The 8,340-nt window shown below is 38.1% G+C and overlaps 1 protein-coding gene across 3 annotated transcripts in view; it reads left to right on the top strand.

The window, feature by feature from the left end:
- Positions 1-1,428: 1,428 nt before the first annotated feature.
- Positions 1,429-8,340, top strand: part of ZCCHC2 (zinc finger, CCHC domain containing 2) — a 43,044-nt gene continuing 36,132 nt past the window's right edge. For 2 of the 3 annotated variants that reach the window (XM_014529645.1, XM_014529643.1), the window contains exons 1-3: positions 1,539-1,650; positions 4,058-4,134; positions 6,996-7,067. The gene's annotated coding sequence lies outside the window, so the exon portion shown is untranslated. Of the gene's footprint in view, positions 1,651-4,057; positions 4,135-6,995; positions 7,068-8,340 lie in introns of all 3 variants that reach the window. The other variant, XM_014529644.1, reaches the window with a different exon arrangement.

Below are 8,340 nucleotides of genomic sequence, written 5' to 3'. Positions count from 1 at the left end.
GATAATAGCCATCTTAATGGGCATGAAGTGCATCTCATTTTGGTTTTGATTTTTTTCATTTTCCTATTGAAAACTATTGGGTTTTATATATTTTGATTTACATTGGAAGGTGTGTGTAATTTTTAATTTATGAACCACACATAAGCATGGTAGAAAAATATTCTATAGGAAATGGTTTACCTCGTCAACTAAACTTCTTCCAGCTAACACAAGTATTTGAGAGGATTATGTGCTTTATTTGTATTGATTTTTAAAGTACAGTAGTGTTAGGCCAATGTGGTTTTATTACTTTGTAGTAAATGATTATATGGTTTGGGTTGGATGTACATTGATTGTGTTATCATTAGAAGAATTCCTGTATCCAACTTTTTAACATCAGTAATGATGGAAAGTGATGAATGCCATCGTGCTAAATGTTTTAGAGGTTGGATGTTGACTTAAGAGGTCTGTGTTCTTATTAAGTGCTTCTTTGTAGACAGTCTTTATTCCTTGGGCTTCTAGAAGAAGACAACTACTGTATAAGGCTGAAGCTTAGCTCCCCAGAGTATCGAATGTGATACTTTATTCCCAGAGAGAGAGCTGTCAACTGGCAGACCAGGATGCATAATGAGACAGCAGAACCAAATATTTTACAATAGGATTTTTAGGAAGTTTCAGCTGTTCTGTTTGCTTCATTTCTTTAAAACATGAATGTATATTATTTATTGCAAATTTGTAAAATTGTAGTTTGTTCTTGAATCTGAGGTAATTTTGGTTTGAGTAGTGTTTTAAGATTCTGAACATGAAGAGGGGGGTGTGGTATGAATTTTGATAAAGAACCATTTTCTTATTTGGCTTAACCAGTGTGTTATAGTAACAGTCTACACATGACAATGCTGGAGAGCTGTGTGTACACCAGCATGCTCTGTATTCCTTTAAGCAGCAGTTCTCCTAGGAGTAAAACTCACCCCAGTTCACTGATGATTGGCTGAGCAATTAGATTTAGAGCACCTAGTTACTGTGAGGTCGTTTAACATTAGTAATAAACTCACTGTCCATACACATTCTTGTTTAGAAAGATTTGGTTTTTTTAATGATACCTTTTGTAAAACATTTTCCCAACAAAGCATCTTGTTAGATAGTTACTAAACCCAAGTAATGAATAAAAATTGCACAATAATTAATGTAAAAAATACCAATATCCTTACATAGTGGGGGATTAGCATAAAGGGTACCATCTTTTATTTATGTTGCTTCAATTCTGGTTCACTTTGGTATAGAATTGACATCTTTGGCAATTCTGAATAGTACTATGCAAGAAAAGTGGAACAGTGAGTAATTGATAGAATATTGCTGTTACATGAAGATAAATATTGGTAATTCTTTTCCTTACTCCTGTGACTTTTTGTACCTTTCTGCCTTTACTTTGTAATCACCTATTTGGTCTCTAAAAATTGCTATTAAAAGGGTTGCTACTAAAAGTACAAGACTTTAATCTGGTTTATTTTATAGAATTTACTCTTCTTAGTCAATTAACTTGTGGCCCTTTTCTGATCTAGAATGACTCTGCTCACGGTGATTATGTGCAAACTAAGGAGGCCAGTTTAATAGAACACGCCCCAATACCTCATGACGGACTAACAGTGGCACCTCATAGAAACCAGCGAGAAGGTATGCTGTATTTTTTGCTAACTTAAAGCATCTATAAGTGGAAAGATTACAGAGTGCTATTTACATTGGTTCACTCTAACTCTCTGTCTCCTTTTTGGAGTAGAGAAAGCCTGCTGGTCCTTGGTTTCGTTCAAAAGCCAGTCCTCCTACTTGTTTGAGTCTGCATCTGGGCTATAGCTCCACAGCACTCGGCCCGCCCTTGTAGTCAGTTGTCTTCAATCTGGTTGAATGTCTTTGGAGGGCAAAAACCTTAACATATTCCCAAAGTTTTTATTATAGGGCTATATCTGTAGGATGTGCTCAGTGTCTACTAAAAAAAAGTAATTTTATAGAAGATCACTGTAAGAGAGAGAAGAAATTTCTTACAAGTCCATTCTTCCTGCAGTAATGCAGTTTTCAAGAGAGCTGGAGATAGGGGAATGAAAAGACTTTGCCATGTGCAAAGAAGTGAGTTTAGACATGCTCTTAACATTTGGGGAGTCCATTACATGTGTTGAGGGAAACAGTGAAATGGAAAATGTAGACAGCTACCCGGCAGCCTTGGAAGAGTGAAGGATGGGTGAGAATTCACGCTAGTTATCACAGCTTTGAATTGACATTATTTTATCTCTTTTTAGTCCAAATAATAATCCTTTTGGTGTAATACATTTTTCCTTACAGAGGAAAAATAGGTAGAAATGTTTAATGTATAAAAAGTTTACATTTCTAATCAAGAATATCGAATTGCTTGAGTCATAGACTCTTCCACCAAGCACACCGATCATGGGAATCACCTAAAGGGAGTTTGGTTTTACAGTGAAGGTCCTTTAAAAAAAAAAAAGAAAATTGAAAAGATTACATCAAAATGCTAACAGTTAAGGTGGTACTAGAGATAATTTCTTGTATTCTTAATTTTTATTAATCCTCATCTGAGGATATTTTTTTCCATTGATTTTCAAAGAGAGGGGAGGGGGAGGAATGGAGAGGGGGGAGAGGAGAAGAGGGGGGGAGAGAGAGAGAAAGAGAGAGAAAGAAAGAAACATCTATGTGAGAGAGACACATCAATTGGTTCCCTCCCGCACACTCCCAAACTAGAGCTGGGGATCTGACTTGCAACCCAGGTGTGTGCCCTTGACCGGGAATCGAACCCAAGACCTTTAGGTGTGTGGACCAGTACTCTATCTACTGGGCCACACCTGCCAGAGCTGTATAGTTAATATTTAAACAAATGTTTATAATCCATGCTTTTTAGTTTTAATGTATGAAGCTTGGAGGAGGATCTCACATTATTGGCCATTCCTCACCACATACTCTTTTGTTCTCGTCCTGATTCTGATAGATCACGGCAGGTTTAACTTGAAATGAAGGCTGAAGACCTAGCTGTGTTCCATAATGCCCTAGCCGTCGTCCCCTATCCATAGCCCACCAGTTTGCAGAAGTAAAGCTGCTTTATATATCTGAACACAGATTAGTTCAGATGGCTTTTATTTTGTAGCATCATTCTTTACATAATTTAATAGAAAAGCTTTTGAAAGCAGCAGACCCTCCGTTTCCACTTTGGCCTGTATGATGCTGCAGGAGTTCTGAGAAGTTACAGGCTTCTCACCTGGCTTTTGAGATTTTCTTTTGTCTCCATCCTCAACATTTTTCACCCACTAAGGGAAAATTGGCCCAGAAGCAGGCCACCAAACACTATATATTTGGAAACTTGTCACAAAATTCTGGCAATGAGATCTCCTTAGTTTATTATTAATGTCTGCTTACCAGCAAATTTCTGTGTCTCTGTTTTCTGCTTTCTCATTGCCCACCTTCCGTGATCTATAACAACCTTAATTCTTCCTATACACTTTTGTTACTTTGTATATTCTGCTTCATCTGATTTAACTTCTTCCTCTAAGCCTTAGTGAATCTTTCCCTTCTCTTCTCCATCTCCTGTCCCCTGGATCCAGCAGTGACCACACTAGTCTGTTGAGTCACTTTCCTAATTTCTTCGCTAAGACCTTTATCATCTTCATTACTACCAGCCTCATTATTGTTTAAGTACGTTTTCTTTTGGATGAATCTAAAGTGCTGTTTTTGTAGTAATCGGAATAACAAACAGTTTTGATGATTATCACCTTGAAAAATAATCTTCACTGCTGGCACCTTTTATTTTTTATCTTTTTTATCTTTGGTGCTTAGCAGAGTGCTTAAAGCTGCTTAGACATTCCGCATGCTGAATGGATATAGGAAAAAATTACTTCATGGATGGATGGCACATTGCTATGCTTCTGGGTGTTTTTTTGTTTTGTTTTTTGCTTAATCATGATTTAAGAGCAGTAATTAAGATGAAGATAAATAGCTTAATTGTGTAGCATTTATCACATTTGGTAATTGAAATGTGTGTCTAGTCTCTGTAGAACAAGTCAGCATGTTTTCTTTCTTTCAGCTGTACACATTGAGAAGATAATCTTGAAAGGAGTCCAGAGAAAAAGGGCTGACAAATATTGGGAGTACACCTTTGAAGTAAGCTACTCTCACCCACAAAAAAAATGCCTCATTTTATGTTAAATAATCTTTTGGAAAGAATGAACATTGATCTTTGGAAAAACTTCTAGCAGGTTTGCTAACTTAGAAAAGTTAAACAAATGTATACCTTTGTCTAAATTAAGGGGATGTACTGCTTTCAGTGTGTTCTGCATGGTTTGCCAAGTTTTTAAAAATTGTACCACCACATGAAAATTACTCTGACAATAATTATCAGAGTTTAGATTAAAGGTATAAGATACATCTTTTAAAAGTAAAAATAAGCATTTTCACGAGTATTTTCAAAATCAGAATCATAAGCCTTGTCTTTTCCTGGCATTGTTTTCCTTGATATTTTTCTCCTCTTTTTCTTTCTCCAGGATGGTTTTATTCTCTGGCCTTTGTGGCCCTGTCTTCTTTTCGCTCCCCTTGCTCTCCTGTCCTTCTGTCCTTCAAACAGCTCTAATTAACCTCAGAGCCCAGCTCTGTTAGGCCCAGGTCTCCTTTGCCTGGTCACTGTCACGTGGGTTCCTTGTCCACATCTCCTTACTCCTCCCTGCTTGGGCTTCCCTGTCTAGCCCTCTTTCCTAAGGCTGTACACGCCTTGAACCAAATGGAAAGACGCCACGTTTCTGTGCTTCCTACTTCAATTCCTCCCCAAAGGTATTGCTTGCCAAACGTTAGCTGTACCTTTCTCATGAAGCCACTTCTGATCCTCCAACAGAATGTTTTTTCATTCATCCAAGGTACATTGCCATCACAGGTTTTTACATTTAGGTTTGTGTTTTTTCTTTCTATTTGGTTATTATCTCATGGAGAGTAGGAATCTTCATCTGCTGCCATCCCACCATATCTAACTTGCTTATTAGTACATTTGTTCAAAGAATTTCGGAATCCTGGCTTCTGCTTTGTGGGAGAAACATCCTCAATTTGAAAATTTCAAGTCCTTATCTCCACTTTTCACTTGACAGTTTTGTAATACTTGGCATAAGCTGATCTTTGCTGTCTTCGTTCCATTTCACCAGCTTTCCTCTGTTGCTGGAGCTCTAAGATTGCTCCTTCTTTAAGGTCTGTGTTCCCTTGCTCTGGAATGATGTACCCTCAGACCGTGGCACAGCTGATGTCCCTTCAACACACAGACTGGCTCAGACGCCCCCTCCTCTGAGGTCTTTCTTGGCGCCATATGATGGGCTTCTCCCTGCTCCTGCACTACACCATACTAATTTTCTTTGGAGCAATGACCACTGATGGGAATCCTTATATAGCCATTTGTTTCATTTGTCTCCTACACTAGACTCAGACCTCAGCCAGCAGCGACTTCGGCTGTCTTGTCCATTCCTGTATCCCTTTCACTGAAACAGTGACTGACACAGTAGCTGCTCAACAGACATTTGAATAACTAAAAATCAGCTAAAAGATCTGTCAGTTAATAAGGATATTTGCTTTGGGGGTTGCTACATAAAACTTTGTATGTGTAGTAGGTCTTTGAATAACCACATTATTTCATTAATATTAATAAGATGCTCTGGGAACTTAACTATTCTTTATATCAGCCTATGGTAAAATTGGTCTTACCATACATTGTTTTATTTAAGTCACAGAACCTATTGTTGACGTTAAGTGAGGACATACTATATTTTTAAGTGTCTGATTAATTATGATACAACTAGAGGCCCGGTGCACAAATTCGTGCACCAGTGGGGTCCCTCGGCCTGGCCTGTGGGATTGGGCCGACACCAGCTCTCCGACATCTCCTGAGGAGTCCTGGATTGCGAGAGGGTGCAGGCCAGGCCGAAGGACACCACCGGTGCATGATCAGGGCCGGGGAGGGATGTGGGAGGTTGACCAGCCGGGGGGGGGCGCACAGAAGGGCTCCAGGGCATGTCCAGCCCATCTCACTCAGTCCTCATCGGCCGGACACCAGCAGCAAGCTAACCTACCGGTCAGAGCATCTGCCCCCTGGTGATCAATGCACATCATAGCGACTGGTCGACCGGTCGACTGTCTGCCCCCTGGTGGTCAGTGCACTTCATAGTGAGCGGTTGAGCAGCCTTAAGCATATCTTTAGCATATTACACTTTGGTTGAACAGACGGACACTTAGCATATTAGGCTATTATATAGGATTAGTTGAGAAGCCTTAGATACTAGCATCTTTCAAGTATTAACTCAAATAATTGTAAAGTAGAAATTATTAGTGGGCCACCATTAGATCCACTGAATTAAAGGTATTCAAGAGGTACGCAGCGTAATAGATTTCACTTCTGACTCTTTGGTTACTTAGGGTCAAATCTAAGTAAGTCAGCCTTTTGGAGTTTTAGTTTCTCCATCTTTAAATTGGTCATACTTGTCCCATCCACCTTAATAGGATTTTACAGAATTGAGATAAAGTTGAAATCTCTTCATTGTATTATCAAAGAGGGCTAGTGAGCCCTGGTTTTTTTCTCATAAGAATGTATATTTCATAAGTTCCAGGAGGTAAAATTTTTCTCTTTCTTGGGGCATAGAGCTGTACTCTCAAAGCATTATGTTAGAGTTCTGCAATTTCACTAAAGGAATGTAAGATGGTCCACTTTCTGAAAAGTTACCAAAATATGGTCACATATTTTTAAAGACAGCTTTTTAAAAAAAATCATGTGATTTGAAATGAGTTAGTAAAATTTTTTTGAGTAGAACATGTCAGTGTGCTGTTAATTTTAATAATTTTGAAGAAATGACAATGCCAGATTAACTTTATATTTCTAATTGTTAATCTTAATAAAATGTAAGTAAGGCTCTTTGCTTTACACATGGCTTTTTTTCCAGTTGTTTCTCTGCCTAAGAAATAACCATATAATATGTTTGTGTTTTGTTTTTAATCAGGTAAATTGGTCTGATCTTTCAGTCACAACAGTAACAAAAACCCACCAAGAACTACAGGATTTTCTACTGAAGGTAAAAGTATAGATTTTGTTCTTAAAATGATTTTTACATAATATACAAAATCCAAAAACCCTTACATCAAAATTAATTTCTGGAAAATTAAAATACACATATACAGGTTGGAGAACTCTCTATGAACATTAGCTGTAGAAAACGTCATGTTATTCTAAACATAAGTTTTCTTACTTTATATTATGAATATAAGGAAATGAAGGATTTCAACATTTTTTTAAAATGGAACCTTATTCCTACTTCCTTGCCGAGATGTATAATGTTGGTGGCTGGAGTACATCCTATGAAAGAGTGTGTCTACAAAATAAGATGAGGTTTGTTTGCATTTGGTAGTGGATCTCAGACCTAACAGCTCTTCAGCTCCCTCTGTGGATTCCTTAAATATATCTCCATTTGTTGCTTCTTTGAGTTCCAAGTCCCCTTCCACTCCCACAATGATAGATTCTCCAAAGCACTGAGAATAAGGTATATTGGGAACATCTTATAGACTTGCTGAGGTGAAAGGGATCTTAGATCATTTTGTTCAAACTCTCGTCTATTTCTTTTATACTAATTCTATTTTATTGAAAAGCGTGTGGGTAGAGATAAATACTAAAATAAGGGAAGACGTTTAAATGGATAACCAATAAATTATTGTTTCTCAATAAGCAAATGTTTTAAAATTTATAGTTAACCTATAATAATAAAAGAGTAATATGCTAATTAGACCAGATGTCCTTCTGGATGACCTTCTGGACGAAGCTGGGGCTGCGAGGGAAGCCGGTGCCGGCAGCTGGGGGAAGGAAGGCCTACTCTTGCACCAATTTTGTGCATCAGGCCTCTAGTACAGAGATAAAACAGAAAGTCCAGAAGCAGAAAACATTGCCAATTGAATTACTAACTTTTAGGTAAAGGTGTGACATAGTTGTTGAACCAGTAGCATATGAAATTTTCAGGACAGTGCTTGTCACCATAAAATCTGTTCTTTCAGAACACATGGGTCTCTATTTACTCGTAAAGCTAGGAGGCTTTTTGCCTCCAGCTTGCATAGCTGTGGGCAGCACGGGAGGCACGCACTGGTTCTGAGGAGCACATAGTTCCCTGTGTCGGCAGTGTCAGTCCTGCTGGGTGAGAACTCCTGGGAACGACTTGAATATTTCCATTTTCCTATGGCTTATTTTATTTTATTATTATTATTTTTTACCTTTTTCTTTCTTTTTTTTTTATTAAATCTTTATTGTTCCGATTATTACAGTTGTTCCTCTTTTTCCCCCCCATAGCTCCCCTCCACCTG

This window comes from Myotis brandtii, unplaced genomic scaffold (genome assembly GCF_000412655.1).
Source record: "Myotis brandtii unplaced genomic scaffold, ASM41265v1 scaffold69, whole genome shotgun sequence".
In the NCBI taxonomy this organism is placed as follows: domain Eukaryota; kingdom Metazoa; phylum Chordata; class Mammalia; order Chiroptera; family Vespertilionidae; genus Myotis; species Myotis brandtii.
Note: the sequence above shows the minus strand (reverse complement) of the source record. Positions and strands in the feature narration are given on the sequence as shown.